This window comes from Falco peregrinus, chromosome 9, assembly GCF_023634155.1.
Source record: "Falco peregrinus isolate bFalPer1 chromosome 9, bFalPer1.pri, whole genome shotgun sequence".
Lineage (NCBI taxonomy): Eukaryota > Metazoa > Chordata > Aves > Falconiformes > Falconidae > Falco > Falco peregrinus.
In genome coordinates, this window is record NC_073729.1 from 10111803 (window position 1) to 10127450 (window position 15648).

At 39.9% G+C, this 15648-nt stretch overlaps 1 long non-coding RNA gene across 16 annotated transcripts in view; it reads left to right on the plus strand.

The window, feature by feature from the left end:
- The first annotated feature begins 703 nt into the window (after positions 1-703).
- The window catches only part of LOC106112084 (uncharacterized), a 316631-nt gene continuing 301686 nt past the window's right edge, over positions 704-15648 (plus strand). For 9 of the 16 annotated variants that reach the window (XR_008748674.1, XR_008748673.1, XR_008748676.1 and 6 more), the window contains exons 1-2: positions 704-1331; positions 11081-11163. This is a non-coding gene — a long non-coding RNA (uncharacterized LOC106112084). Of the gene's footprint in view, positions 1332-7868; positions 7968-9558; positions 9612-11080; positions 11164-13542; positions 13584-15648 lie in introns of those variants that run through there. The other 7 variants (XR_008748680.1, XR_008748686.1, XR_008748682.1 and 4 more) reach the window with 6 other exon arrangements.

Genomic DNA, 15648 nt, shown 5'->3' on the forward strand with positions numbered 1-15648 from the left:
GCCCCCCGGCCTCGAGCAGCGCCTTCGCTTTACTCGCCGCCTCAGCCTCAACAGGAGACACGGGTGAGGCTGCTGCCAACATCACGGCCCCTCGGCAGTCCGCTCCCCCTTCCACGGGATACAGACACAGGGATAAATGCACCACAAAACCACCCCACCCCTACAAGAAACCACTAAAACCCCTCGCCACCGACTCTTTCGGAACAGCCAACTTCCACACCACCACCACCCCCCACTCCCAGCAATGCGGATCCTTAAAGATCCCAAAAAAACCGCAGCCCACCACATGTACCTAGACTACTCCCCTCCAAGGGCAAACCTCTCGGGCCGCCGGGCCCCCAGAGACCGCAGCAAGAGACAGGACCCTGCAGCCGATCCGATCCCCCGAAGGACATTACCCGACCTCACCTCCCCCGCTACAGATAGGCGACTCTAACCTCAAACGCTTCTGCTCAGCTTCCCCTCCACGCCTAACGGGGGCTGGCAATCTCCTCTACCCCTCCGCTTAGCACCCGCGCTAACCCGAACGCGAACAGCGGGAACGGCCGTCGACGGGAGCCGCCATTTTGTGCGGTAGAAAACGATAAGCCGACGAGAAAATGGCGGCCACTTCGGGCCGCCGCCATTTTAAGCTGCAGCTGCAGCAGTACCCATTCCCTCCCAACCCCCAAAGCAACTCTCCCGCCGCTCCCGCATTTCTCACCTTCCCTAAGGCCTTGTCAGCTTCCCCGGGTCCCGGCGGCTACCAAGGGCAGGGGAAAAGGCAAAAGAAGGGGGGGGAGGGGAAGGGAGCCGGGGACCGGGGCTGGGGAGGGGAAGGGGGGAGCGCGCGGGACAGGGCGAGTCTCCGAGTCACCACAGCAGAAGCAGCAACCCAACACTTCCCTCCGCCACCTCCATAGAGAGCCGGCTCGCTGCCGCGTCTAAAGCGCACCGAGGCAGCCCCACTAACTTTATTACCCTTCACGCAACCTAGCCCACCTCTCGCCAACAACCGCCAATCGCCGCCAAGGGCTCCGCCCGTCTTGCCAATCACAGCCGAGAAAGGGGGTGGCCTTAAGAGCTAAGTGGGCGGAGGAGGGAGGAAGTTTGGTTGAACTGTGCAACCGCCGCAGTGCAGCATCCGTATTCGCGAAAGCCGTTACGCCACGGGCTTGGCGGTAGGGCCTAGGAGGGAAGGGAAATTTGCGCAAGTGGCGTACCCGGTTAATGGCGGCAGTGTGGCTGCCACTCTCCTTCGCTGTTTGCTCCTGTACTTCAACCATCACAGAGCCCCAGTTCTAGAGGCCTAGCGTGTGAGTTACAGTTGATCCTGCCACGTTCTTGGAAAGGTAGTTTAAGATGTGTATTCTCGTAAGGTTTTTTGGCTTGTCTTTTTTTATTTATTTATTTAATACATTTATTTAAGGCTAGGTTTCCCTTCGGGCAGACCACATTTCAAATTTGGTTGAGGTAAAAGATTAGCTGATTATGGGCTGTAGTCCTGAGCTTGCAATCAGATCCGAAGGAGGAGACTTGCCATTCGTGCTCCAAGAGCCTGTCTGTACGGATCCGATTTCAGGTTTGCTTTCTGGGTTTGGAAACTATTTCTCTCTCTGCATGTGCTTCTAGGTATTAATTGGCCGGTCCATGGCAGGGTGTCCTCCAGGCAACCCATGGGCAACCAGGATTCCTGAGAGACATTTTCGTGTATTTGTCATGCTAAGCACACAGCTGGTGGGGTTTTCTTGCTCCTGCTCAGTTAAACAAAACAAAGATGGCCAGGCTTTTAGCTGTAGGTGGAAGTTTGAGTCGAGGGAGACTTCCAAAGACTCGGCAGTGTGAGGTTTTATCCTTTTAATGTCAGGTCTCAGGCCCTGATCGTCACTGAGGTAGCAGCTACCTGGACTTGCCAAAGATTCAAACTTACTTGTCCTGGATGGGGCAGGACAGAAAACAAACTCCACAAACCTCCACATCTGCTTTGTTCGTGCATACGCCTTCCGCTTTCGGTTTGTATGACTCATAATTCAGATGACTGGGAGAAAGTGATACATGTAATAACTCTTGAACCATATAGACGGCAAGTCCGAACAAATGGTATTGCAGAACTTAATAGTTTCCCAGAGCCAACCTCATTCCTAATGCTTTCAACACAGTGTGCCACAATGTCCCAAGGGTTATATAAAACCTAAAGGCTGTCATACGTCTTCCATCGCATCTTATCTGGGATGAAGTTTGTTCAATATAGGTTTCCTCACCTTGTACCCATAAGCACTAAGGACAGTTTACTTATCAGATTGTGTCATGAAAAATCTTGAATAAACTACCTGGAACTAAGTTTTGAGCACATACGTGTTGCATAAGGGTGAACATAACTGTGACAGGTACTTGTCATACCGGAATTTTTATATAATGACACTTCCCTGCATTTAACAATAGTTATATTACTGTGGGAGCTTGGACTTCACATACGCATCTGCAAGAACAGCACTGTGCAGAACTCCATTGAAATCAATGGGATCCAGTTTGAAAGAAAGGGGTCAATGGGCACAGAGGGAACAGCAAAGTCAACAAGATTTAAAACAATATTAAAACCAGTTAATATTCTTGAAATGGACATTCTCAAGTAAAAAGTAATAAAAATACTTGCAAATATTAAAAACGGAAGTGAAAGCAAGGATTTTATTTTGCATTGGATGGCAGCATATTCTCATGCAGTGCTTCCAGCATAAAGCATTCCAACACCATTTAGGGCAGAGACCCTGGAAGTGAAAATTCAGGAGAATTTGTCTTTTTCTTTGGGGGGAGGGGAGGTGGACGAGAGGAAAAGGAGAATAGAATGGAAAACCTGCAAAACACAGTAGGTACATATTGACATTTTTTGTTTATTGTAAAGCATACCATAAAATACTTATTACCATAACAACAGAAAAACCCACAGCATTTGGTTGTTATGAGAATAGCAGCAAAGATCGCTGTTTTCTTAAAACTGTGATTAGTTTTTTAGGACTGAATCCGGCATTATATTAAGACCAGCAGGATATATGCTATCCTGTAGCTCACACTGATTTTGACAGGTGGGAACCTAGGAAGTTTCTGCACTTGGCTGCTTTGCTCATAACTTCACATCTGTGCCACACTTTGTCAGCCTAATAGACCAGCTGCGCTAGTACAATTGATGAAGGCAATGAACTGTAGTACAGAGGACAGAAAAGATTGTGAAATGCCTTCTATTTTATATATCTCACCTACTTCTTAAATTCCATAAACTATTGTGGCGGACACCATTATTCATGTCTGAGAATGTAGCAGCCCAATGGTTTATATGATTATTCAGTAACAAATTTACCTATTTTTTTTTTTTAATTTGTCCCCTTGACTTAACAAAAATTAAAAAAAAATATCAGCAAATGGAATTTAATAGTTAGCAGTTTCAATATCACCTTGTACCCATCGGTCACCATAGTGCATTGTCCAAATTACCCCCCCTGCCTTTGTATTTTCCCCTTCTCCCTTCCACTTGCCCTGAACACCACTGATGCTTTAATTCAAATAAGCTGGTTTACAATTGACATAGTGGTTTAGACTGGATTTGTTTCTGCAAGTCTGCACTTGGAGAATCTATGGCTAATTCCTACTTGAGTGCACTGCCACTGGTTATTTGGAGGGGAAGGGTTGTCAGTGAAGTGTCATGAGGAACCTACTGTGTTGCAGACTGGCACAGAAACAAGAGTTGCTGCCCCAGATGCAGCATCTAGCTGAGAGGAAGAGGAATGCCTCTTGCTGGGCATATGGCATAGCTCAGAATCTGGCCTGGCTGCTGTCGTCTACCAAAACAACCCACAAAATGTGGGAAAGGAGCTTTGCAGAACTGGGAGTTTTTCCTTACTATTGCCAAGCTGGAATCACTGTGACTTAACACTGTGTAGTAGGTTGCACTGCAGTGATTACAAAGCTGAGTCCTGCTGGGTGGAGATTCCGGAGTGCTGATGACAGGGTAGCTGTAGCAGTGTGGCACTGTACCATCTCCAGTAAAAATACTGCATCTCATCACTGTACTGGTTGTGGATGTCGCTAGGCTGGGTTTTATGCAGAGTGCCCCATTAATGTAGTACAGACATGCATATAATACGAACCAAAGCATTCATGTAGAGAATTACTGCAGAGTAAGTAATTCACTGAAAATCCACACCCTAGTTTACCCAATTTCTCCAACATAATCACCTCCTGCACCTTCTTACTTTCCAGAGAGTTTTTTCTGCCTGTCTTTTCAAAAAGTGAGCCTCATTTTTCTCCAAAGCCATGTATATATATATATAGTTCCTGACCCATCCCATGAATAAAGCAGCTGACATGGACATTGAACCAAACATACGGAGTTTTTCCTGTGACAGAAGTCTGTCTCAAGGAAAGCTGTACTGTAGAAAAAAAAAAGGCCTGGGAAAAGGAAAAAAACCAACAAAACCCAAAACCAATCTCAAAACCACACCTATATTTTTCATTTAAACAACTTTTTGGCATTTCTACTGAAGCAGCATGCTCTTAACAGCAACCCTGTTTATACTGTGCAGATGCACTATTACAGGAATTGTTTGCGTTGCCTTTTGGAAAAGTACACTAATAGTTATGTGCCTAATTTGTACAATATAGCACGGATGGTGTGAAAGTGTTGCAGAAGGCTTTGTGGTAGTTCTATACAGCCTTTTAAGTTGCAGAGTATATATTGGTGTTAAACTTCTGAATATCTGTAGAGATGACTTAGGCTGATTTAACAATACGCACTGAGACAAGCGCATTTCAACCCTTCGAAACAGTGGTGGACTTCTAACCACCTGGGAGGTCACTTCTTTTTTCCTTTTCTTTGGAAAATCCTTTGCAGTACATTTCAGTGAGTCTTCTAATAAAACCAATGATTTTGCTTTCATCCAGTTGTCTTCTGAAATGCTGTTCGTTATACTTTAACTTAGCACCTGGATTTCCTGCTGCTCAGAACTGGTCCTTTATACTTTATCAAATAATTTTTTTTTAAATTAAAAATATCTCCTTGTTATCTATTTAAGACCCCGAAGACTTGCTAGATTTATTAAGTATAACAATTAGCCTGGCAGTTATAATCGCACAGGACTCTTACGGTGGTTCTTTGTCAGAAGACTGGAAAGGTATTTGGGGTGTGAGTTTACAGTTAGCCAGTGAAAGCTGCCTGGAATGCTCGAGTGTCAGAGATACTGATATTCCATCAGTGAATGTTTATACAAGCAACTAAGGAAAGTGAGGCAGTGCCGATAACAATACAGCTTGCTTTGCTTTCAGAGGCCTATTTAGAACAGGGAATATTTTTAGCTGATACAATTGTACTAATGCATAATCATCATAGCTTTCAAAGAAGATTGCATATGTATTCCCAGAATGGTTTGTGGAAAAAAACCCAACCGCAACCCAAACCCAACAGTGACTGTCTTCTCAGCAGGTCTAGTCCAATGAAACATGTAAGCTGCAAAATTTTTATGTTCTCTAGTCATCTGAAATGACAGATTTGTTCATATTCTTTCGCATCAGCAGAGTGAGCGTGCTGTACTGCAATGTTCTGTTTCTGACATTGCTTAGCACCAGATTAACAATAAAGAAAGCTTTTAAATTTATCATTTTTATTATTTGCCAAGACAAGAGCTTTTCTTTCTCCTAACCACTGCCTGTTCTCGTTTGAATTACCTTAAAGCATGTATATAATGTGTAATTTTTACGGTTATTAGTATTTCAATTTCCTATGTTCACGTCTAATTTTGACATCTTTTAGGCCTCTCCAATAGCATGTCTTAGTGAGTTCCATGGTTTAATTGCACAATGTTTAAGAAGTAACAATCCTTGTATCAGTTTTAAAATTTATTGCCTTGCTTCCATTGTAATCTGTTTACTTAAGTGGTTCTGTGGCCGTCATCTTGGATATGAAATACTTGTCATATTCATAAACACCTACTGGAGCTGAACACAAATTACAGTTGATTGAGTTGGAATAGCATCAGTGTCCTATAGCTGCATTGCATTACTCGTATCTTTATAAAAACGTATTATTGATGAACTCAGAAGCATGGATTGGAAATTACTTACGATTATTAAAATGCTGTGCTTGGTATTATCAACATAATCTTGTATTGTCTTTTCCATTGCAGAAAATGCTGTGTCATGGTTTGTGTGTGTAGGAAACACTAGGAATACCCTATAGAACATGTATATACTTTTAGTTGCTTGTAGAAAAGGGCTTTTGTTGGATGTAGTGAGCTACACTTAGCTACAAATAGCACTTGCTATTTGCCTTATTTTTCATGGGCAGAGCTATAGCGTCCCTTCTTACAATTTAAGGTAATATTCACATATAATAGTTATCAATGGTTGCTGTTAATACAGTTTTTATTAATGACAAAGGACAGCATTAATACTCTGTTAGGTTTCTGTAAGGGCCAGATTTTCTGTTATTTAGGGATCAAAGATGCACTTAAGCTAAAAAAAGGGTGAGGAAAAGCTACTTAGTGTTTTTCAGTCATCAAGGGGAAGCACAAATACAGGGAAATCGGGCTAATAGTTATAAATCCAGGTTGACCTTTTGGATGTCAGTAAAGTCCTTCTGTTTTCTCTTGTTAACAGTCTGAAAAGTTCAAAACCTTTCCTTAATATACAAAGATTATTATTTGCACATATGAGCGTGTTATTACAAACCTGTATTATTAAATAGGTTCAGGAACATGAAACCATTAGATTACAATAAACAGCGTTTCCATGGTTTGCCCTCTGGTTCCCTTTATTACATCCAGTCTAATTACAGTGTGTTAAAATTGTTTTTCATTTCTGTAGATTATTTTTATATTGGCATTCTGTAGTCCTTAATCCATTTAAAGCAAGTGCAGCTACTCATTGAAAGTATGTAGTTTTTCCCTATTTTGGTGAAATTGGTTTGTTTTCTAACAAAATTGCATGAAGGAGGCTTTCTCCCGTTCGTACCCAAATCGTTACTTATACCTACTTCGGGAAGAGAATCAGGGGAAGAGAACTGAGAACTATCAGAACGTGACCTACATCAGACCTAACATCTGAATATTCTCCGATCTTCAAAAAAAAAGGTAGATCTGACTCTGAAGGTAGCTTTTATTAACCAGTAGTTATTTCTGGCTTCACGTGGCATGATTTTATGTCATACAGTAAAAGTTAAGCAGGTCCAGAGGAGGGCCACAAAAATGATCAGAGGCCCAGAGCACCTCTGCTGTGACGAAAGGCTGAGAGAGTTGGGGTTGTTCAGCCTGGAGAAGAGAAGATGCCGGGGAGACCTGATTGTGGCCTTTCAGTGCTTAAAGGGGTTTATAAGAAAGATGGCGACAGATTTCTTTCAACACAGCTGTAGCGATAGGGCAGGGGCGTAATGGTTTTAAACTGAAAGAGGGTAGATTCAGACTAGGTACAAGGAAGAAATTTTGTATGATGAGGGTGGTAAAACACTGGCACAGGTTGCCCAGAGGGATGGTAGATGCCTTATCCCTGGAAATACTCAAGGTCAGGTTGGAGGGGGCTCTGAGCAACCTGGTCTGGTTGAAAACGTCCCTGCTCATTGCAGGGGGTTTGGACTAGATGACCTTTAAAGGTCCCTTCCCACCCAAACTGTTCTATCATTCTATAAAAATGTCAAATGTGTTCTGCAGATTGAAAATATTTAATTCTCTGGGGCAATACAACCCATTTCAGCACCACAGACTTAATTCCTATTAGCCAGCTCCACAAGTTTAGTGAACTTAAGAAACAAGTAATCATTAACAAAAGGTAAAAAGGACTTCAGAGATGTGTTTGGTAACATGATCCTATTTCTGTGGATTCTCTGTTGTGCAATTCTGAGTAAAAATGGGAGGTCTGAAAAAAAAAAGATAATGAAAACTTAGTTCTTTTGTGAGTTCTGAGCTAGTATTGGCCTTGCCACCTGGCAACAGCCTCAGGTGCAGCTGCGGGTATGTCATGGAGGGTTGCAAGGCCAAGGAGGAGGGGGGGGGGCATGGGGGAGGTAAGCTGTATGTATGCCTATTGTAAAATACCTGTAATCAGAAGCACTTCCAACTGGGGTGTTTTTTCCTGGATTTCCTTAGTAAAATAGAGGTGGGTTTCTGTCTGGGGTTTTTGTTTGTTTTGTTTTGATTGTTTTGGGTTTTTTGTTGGTTTTTGTTGTGGGTTTTTTTAAAAGTAAAAGAATATGAATAAGCATAATTTCATACTAGGTAGTTATTCTGGTTAATATAAATGGTTTACTGTAATTATTTTGATTTTGCAAGGATTCCAGGCTTGGCATTTACACACTGTGTGTCTGAAACAGAAGTCACATACACTGCATCGGAAGTAACACATCTGCCCACAGACACGTGTTTGTTTCAGATGTAAATAGGTGGATCCCTAGATTGAGATGATACTGGGCTGAATTACAAAATTTTCTAGAGATTATGTTCCTAGATAATTTCTGGTTTCAGCATTGTTCAGGTACGGTGCGAGCTGAGCCTGCTGGGATTGAAGTATTTAAGACAGTGACATAAAACCCACTTGTGAGCTAATCAAAAACCTTCATTCCTTCTATAGGCTCAGTACTGCATTTTTAGCAAGTGGAACTCTGTTTAGGCCCTAAACAAACACTAAAGGATGTAGCCTTGTAGCTACTGACGTTATGTTAGTTTTATTAGGGATGAATTTGACTCAGCATTTTATCCCTATTGTATACTTGATTGACTTGTTCATTGAATGCAGCACCTCCCCAAGAATTAGCTGAAAGCAGAGCTACAGGATGCTTGCTTCAAATATACTAACTCTGATTTTCATCTAGCTCCATTAGAAAATAACAGGTTTATTAGTGTTGTTTCCTAAATAATGTTGGTGGGAAAGCTTAAGAAAAATAGGAGTCAGTAATTTAAGTTTAAAGTCTGTTCTGATTAAAGAAGACAGTTTGGTTTGTCCACCTTTGCAGATTACAAGCTACAGCAAACATTTGTAAGAGCTCAGCTTCTTACTCCTCTAAAGGGCTAAAGTACCTAGAGAAGCCAAAACACAAATACACAAATTATGTCAAAACTATTCCTGCCAATGGCTATTTCCATCCTCAGTTAGCTCGGTAAAAGCTTTCTGGTGTGCCTTACACTTGTCCTTCTCCTTTCTTAAGTAATAAATACATTCTTAGCTAGCTCCCTGTTCATCTTGGCTTCCAGGAACCACATTGTAAATACACTCACATTATGTCCTTTAGCCAAACAGATATAGAATCATGATAGCACTGTGACAAATAGAAAGAGTACAAGGCTGAGGATGTTCAGCCGGAGAAAGCTTTGGAAGATGAGTCCAAATGCATAGGTTTATGGATTAATTGAAATTAGAATTTGGATACTTTCAGCCAGGTGTCTTAAATCACATTATTAAAGCACTTTCTAAGTAAATAATAAAAATACTCCAGTTAAACCATATTAATTTTGAGCAATAAAGAATGTCCAACTAGAAATATGGGATGGTATAACTGGTAATTTTGGAAGATAACTGAGATTACTTTTCCTGTTTATGCCTACATAGAAGCCACAGAGGAGAATCCAAGGACTTAGAGCAAAGCAGTTCACCTCATACAGGTAAATAAGGACTAAAGCCGTCTGCCTTTAAAGTGGAGTGAAACAATAGCTATATTTTGTGAGTCATTTTTCAGTACTCTAAGCTATGTTTTCCAGTTTCACTTTTCATGGCAATCAGAACCTGTAAGGGATTAATTTCAAGTAGAATATGTTAAAAAAAACCCAAACCAAACCCCCCCCCCCCCCTTATTTTGGTAACACTAACATTTGCAAGAGGGAAAACAACTGGTACATTGCGCCTTCACAAATATTAGTGATGTTGGCTATGGTGTTTGGGTAGACTAAAATTGGAAAAAAGATAATTTGTGCTTTATTTAGCATAAACTTCATTTTTGTTCTGCCTTTTATGTCTTTTCCTGACTTACATTTTCCTCATAAACAAAAGAAACAGCTTCTTTATTTTCATATTTGTGCCCTTCCGTTAACAGTAAAAATATAATGCACGTTTGTTTCTTTAGCAACAAATTCGGGTGGCATCCTTAACCTCTGTATTTTCCTAGCATGGACCGTGGACACCATTACTTTCTTCATTGTAAGCATTATTTTCCAGGAAATAGATAATGAAGTTTGGTAGGCAACAGGTGTAGTCACATCAGTTGACCAAGATGAAGAAGAACTAGTACAAAGCTAGATTATATCATGGAAAGGAGATTATCTATCCTCCCTGCCTCTAATCAATGAACGTTTTACTCTTCCTCTTTTAACACACAACTATATCTACAGATAATGCATTGCCAAGAGGGTCACTCACAGAAAAGAATTTCTTTAAGACTATGCTTAAAGGGACTGACGGTTGCTTTGCGCTCCATGAATTACTAGCAGGAGTGCAAAATGAAGAGGCAAGGCAAAGAAAGATGCCAAAACCAGTTATACTCCATTTGAATTGACTGGAGGTGAACTTTGGGTGCAGAGCGCTCCCCTTCAACTGCTTTTTCTTTATTATGTTAGCAAAAGTTGCAAAGCAGTAGAAGCCGAGTTACAGAAGACAGATTTTATCTGTAACAGGCTTCATCCTGCTCAAATTGTATCGTAACTGCTATAGAAACATAAGATAGAATACAGGCAAAAAAACCCAACCCACCCAGACATGTACTCTGCCTTCTAGGAGCTACGCTTTGGATGCTCCTTCTGAAGTCCTTTCTCTCCTCTTATCAAAGTTGAATAGATCCCCAGAACATTTGAACGTAAATCTTACCTAGTTCAGGGCAGCCTCTTTACCCTGCCTTGAGCACCTGTGTGAAACCAGGACAGCAAATGTAACTCTGCTTACTGGAGATTGTCACTGCTGAATGGAAATAAGAACAAAAAGCCTTTTAAAAGAAATTCTAATTCAGGTTCAGGTCCAGTGACTGCCCAGATCTGCAGAAATACAGTGTCAAGTACAGCATTTGGAGAACTGATATTTGTGTTGCTGATAGATTAAACTCATCAGTGACTTACTCCAGTCTTACAGTGGTCTCTTTCTACAGATCTTTACAGGACAGAAGGGTCTCACAAGTTACAAGTTTTCATCAAGATCAAGGATATTTGAACAGCAAACACACCCTAGTTGGTATGGAAAATTATTGTTTCTTTATTCAGTAAATTACTGCTCCTTTATTCAAACTGCTATTTCATTGATTTACATGTTTTAGGCAGAAAGAATCTAAAAGAAGTCTTCAGGCTTCTTTAAAAAAAATGAAAAAAATATATGCAGGACATCACCATGATATTTATGTTTTCAGCTGTGATTTCATATAAAGAATATTATCTATGTATTGTAGCTGATGAAATTTAGTATCTCCCCCGCCCTCAATCCCTGTAAATATTACCAAGAAGCATTCATTGTTTTCTTTGTGATTTAGCCAGCTACCAAGAAAAAGAGAAAAGGGAAAAAAACGCATCAGTATTTATACTCTAGACCAGCAAGGTCTCAGAATGAGTGAACCTCAGGATTCAAAAGAAGCTTTTGCAGCTAGAAACTTTGCTGGAAAGTAAACAAACAAAACTGATGTCAGAAGTCTCATCCTCAGTCTTGCTAGGGCTGATCTTAAAAGGATTGGTTGGCACTGATGTTTCAAACCATTTGTTCTTCCACAAGAACAAAGTTGTCACTTCTGTCCCCTCAGAATTGCTGTCACTGAGCTCTTGAAGGAAAATGACTACTAATGCAACTAGGGCTGCGTGGAAAAAAAAGAACTGAGAACACTGCTGGCCTCCTTTTGATGTCAGTTGATGATCTGGCATCATATGATGCCATCTCCTCTGCATGGTGTTACAACCTATTATGGATAACAGCTGTAATTAACTGTAATCTAAATAATTATGATCAGACTAGTATAATATTGGTTCTGCTTTCATGGACTGTTTTTTAAGAGGGAGATTTCAAAGGGATTTTCTTCAAGGACAACATTTTGCCTCACAGGTGGGATATGCCTGAGGTGTACCTGGCTAAGAGGACAACAAACACAGAAAGTGGGCTGGATATGCCTTTCTTACAGTGAGAGAGTGTAGCACTTGCTTTATCTCAATTTTGAGTATGGTTACTTAGGGAGTGTAAATCTTCAAATATGTAGATAAAAGTATACCAAATACACTTGCATCAAAATGTCTTTTTTGTTATTCAGTTGCAGGCTTTATGCAGGCCTTAGAATTATGAAGTTTTGAAAGCAATTTTAGAAATAGACAGTGAAAGCATGGTTTGTAGTTTGGGTGGTAAAAAAGGAAGAAGGTAAGACTACCTAAAGGAGTGTACACCATACTGACATCTAATTGAAGAAAGAGTGGCATTACTACTTTGCTTATGATACCACGAGTGGAATTTATAGTGTATTTGGCTTGATAGCCTTTGCTATTAGGCCAGACTGAAAAATGTTTAGGGCTACATAGAAGTCTAACATATGTTTTATTATAAAACTCGATTGCTAAGAAAGTGTCTTGGCTATTTGCTGATGTCTAATTTAGATAAAAATATAGAAAAGAGTAGTCAGACTTCATCCAGGGGGTGTATAATTACTCACCAGAACATCTCCTTTTCACATTCTTCACACTGGAGTAGCCATAAGCAAGCAGGATTACTGGATCTTGAGTGAGAACATGAAGTATTTTGGTTTCTTGTGCAGTGTTAAGCATTAGAAAATGTCAAATGCAGAAACCTGTTACTGTCACAGTACAGCAAGTAAGATACATTGTCTTGTACATTGGCAACATACATTTGTTTGCAAGCGGCAGTGTTGTAAGTAAGTATGTTCATAAATAACAGTTCCTTTCAATTCATCTTACAAAATAGACATGATTTTTGCTACGTAGTTGGCAGCAGATCTTTGAATATTGTTTAAGCCAATAGTGATGTGGAAATATGAAAGTGAGGCAGACAGTTTACTACTTTCACAATGAATTAAGAGTTCAAACTTAACATACTACATTTCTTGTGACTTGTCAAAAGAGATAAAAATAAAAAATGAAGGGCAGAGCTCAAATTACAGGTGCATGTGACTGAAATTAATAGCTCAAGCTATTATTTCTTGTGACGGGAAAAAAAAGTTGGATTCTGTACTTACAATATCGGAATAGACGCAAAGATTACCACGTCACCCCGGATGAGGAAACTAATTACTTCCAGCTTGGAGGTTTCTATCAAATTTATTCTTTTTCAGAAACTCTCTGAAATCATTGTTTATACCACTGAATGTGTATAAACTTGTGAGAATCAACAAGAGATCAGAGCCAACTCTGTGTCCCTACTCCCTCTACAGGTTTTTTTCGGTGAGATTATGATTTTTTATGTTGACCACATGGATTTTTTTAGTGCCAGATTGTTCTGGGGATCTGTGAGAGAGATGGGTAGAGAGGATTGACTGCATGTTTTTGTACAGTCTCAGTATTGCAGGGAGGTGTAGTAAGGCCTAGGCACAATGCTTTTCATCCCAGACCGTCTATTCTTTATTGACAGATATCTGTAAACAGCAAGTGTCTTCTAAGGGATGTGTGCAGGTAAGTACTGTTGTTGTCTCTTAGCTTTTTTAGCATGTAGGTGGTAGGGGCATAGGTTTTATTAGAATTATTAGAAACCTGTAAGTTATTATTATACAGAAAGTACTGTAATGAATCAACCAATCAATTTGCATCTCAGTAAGTTAACACTGATTGAATTACTTACCACGATTCATACGTCAAAATCCTCACTTGCATGTCCTTCTTTTTTATTGTTTTTTGCTTTTTTAGATATTTGTGTGGTTTACATCTCTATAGTGTCTGAACAACATAGAAAAATCAGTAAATTCCTGTTTGTTAAGACCTTTCATGTAGTAAATATAATTTACGTCCCATTTAAGGGTTTTTCACACTGCTGTAACAAGGACAAATGAGCCACAGTACAAGACAAACTCAAGATGTAGTTAGTCAGTGTAACGGTGTCTGCAGCTGGGGAAGGAATATTAAGAAATAAAGGCATTGTCTTCATGGAAGAATTCATGCTGTTTAAGTACTAAGTTATGGGCTATTTTGTACAAATGTACCTTATGGACAGTGAAAGGGTATTTTCATGCCAAAATGCAAAGCAGTGTACAGTATCTAAAACTACCCCTAAATAAATCTTCTGTCGAGAAGCAGGATATATATGACTAGATGGAAGACATGCTGCTTCTGATACTGAAACTTTGATTTATTTTTGTGAAGCACTGCATTGTGGAATGCGATTGTACCTTTGAATTTTAGTAGGACTGTCTTTGTTCAAAGTGGTTTGATCCATATTTGAGTGGGAAAAACTGCCTTGGCTTTCTGTGTGGTAAGTATGTTTATACTAGGAGTTAGTTCAGAGTTGATACTGTGCACTGAATAGAGGCTAGTTTTCCTTTATGTTTACTTCCTTGTGTAGACAAACCCCGAGTAAGTGCGTCACACAGGAAATCTGTGGAGTCGCTCTAGTTTTATGCTGGCGCAACAGGACACATGAGAGAAATTTCAAGACAGTTTCTGTGCTGAGCAGACGGAATACTGTTAGTGACAACTCCAACAGGAGCAGATATTGGGAAGTACTGTTTTAAAGGGTTTGCTAAAGAAGAATGTTTTAAAGACTGGAAATAGCAGAAAGAGGAATCACATGTCTTCTTTCAAGTTTAAATAATACATGAATAGTGCATTACAAGTTCACAGCGCTTATGCTGGAATACTATCCAGTGGCCTCTGTTTTCCCATTTTTAATGTAGACATCTATTTAAATTTAGATTATAATGGAAAAAGATCAATGTCAGTAATGCTCTAAGAAGTAAGTACTTCTAACCTATGCTGGACTTGTATGCTACCTATCCTTGGCTTGTGACCTTCCTGATCCAGAACCATACTGATTATGAAGTACTGAGAGAAAAACATATGTAATATTGAAACAACTGAGAGATGAAACCTTGTAAATGTGTTAAAAGGCATCAGTACAATTTTAAAGCTCTTCATAACAAAACAAGTGCGGACTTTTGCCTCTCCACCAGTGTAGTAAATGTCATCAAATTTTCCATTAGTATCATACTGTGTTTTCCAAGAAATGTCATCATGTTCATCCATTTCCATTTTTAAAAATCTCTCTCCAGCTTCCAAACACTATTGAGTGGGCTGGGCAAAGTTAAACACAGCAATTTGAAAGCCAGATCCATTAGCCAAGATGGAATTAGACTTTCTGCTAAAAGAAGAACTATGAAAAATATTGACAGAGTGAACAGACTGAGGCTTTCTTTAATTTAGATATTGTAGTTCCTTCAGATCACATATTTCCTGAATAGATTTCACTGGATAGAATTGATTTTTTCTGGCCTAGCATTTCCCTGTCTTCAATAGCCTTGTGTTCCTTTTTGTATGATACATTAGATACATTAAATAATCCTATTCCATTCTCTAATCATTATTTGTTAGCTTCCAGGAGTCAGATCTTATTGCTAGGCAACTAAACAAGAAATCTCCATCTTTATATTAAGCAGTTTGCTGCATCCATGCCTAACCCTGTACTTATCCATACATATATCTGTAAAATTACCTAACTGCAGCTGTAAATGTCAAATCTAAACATGCT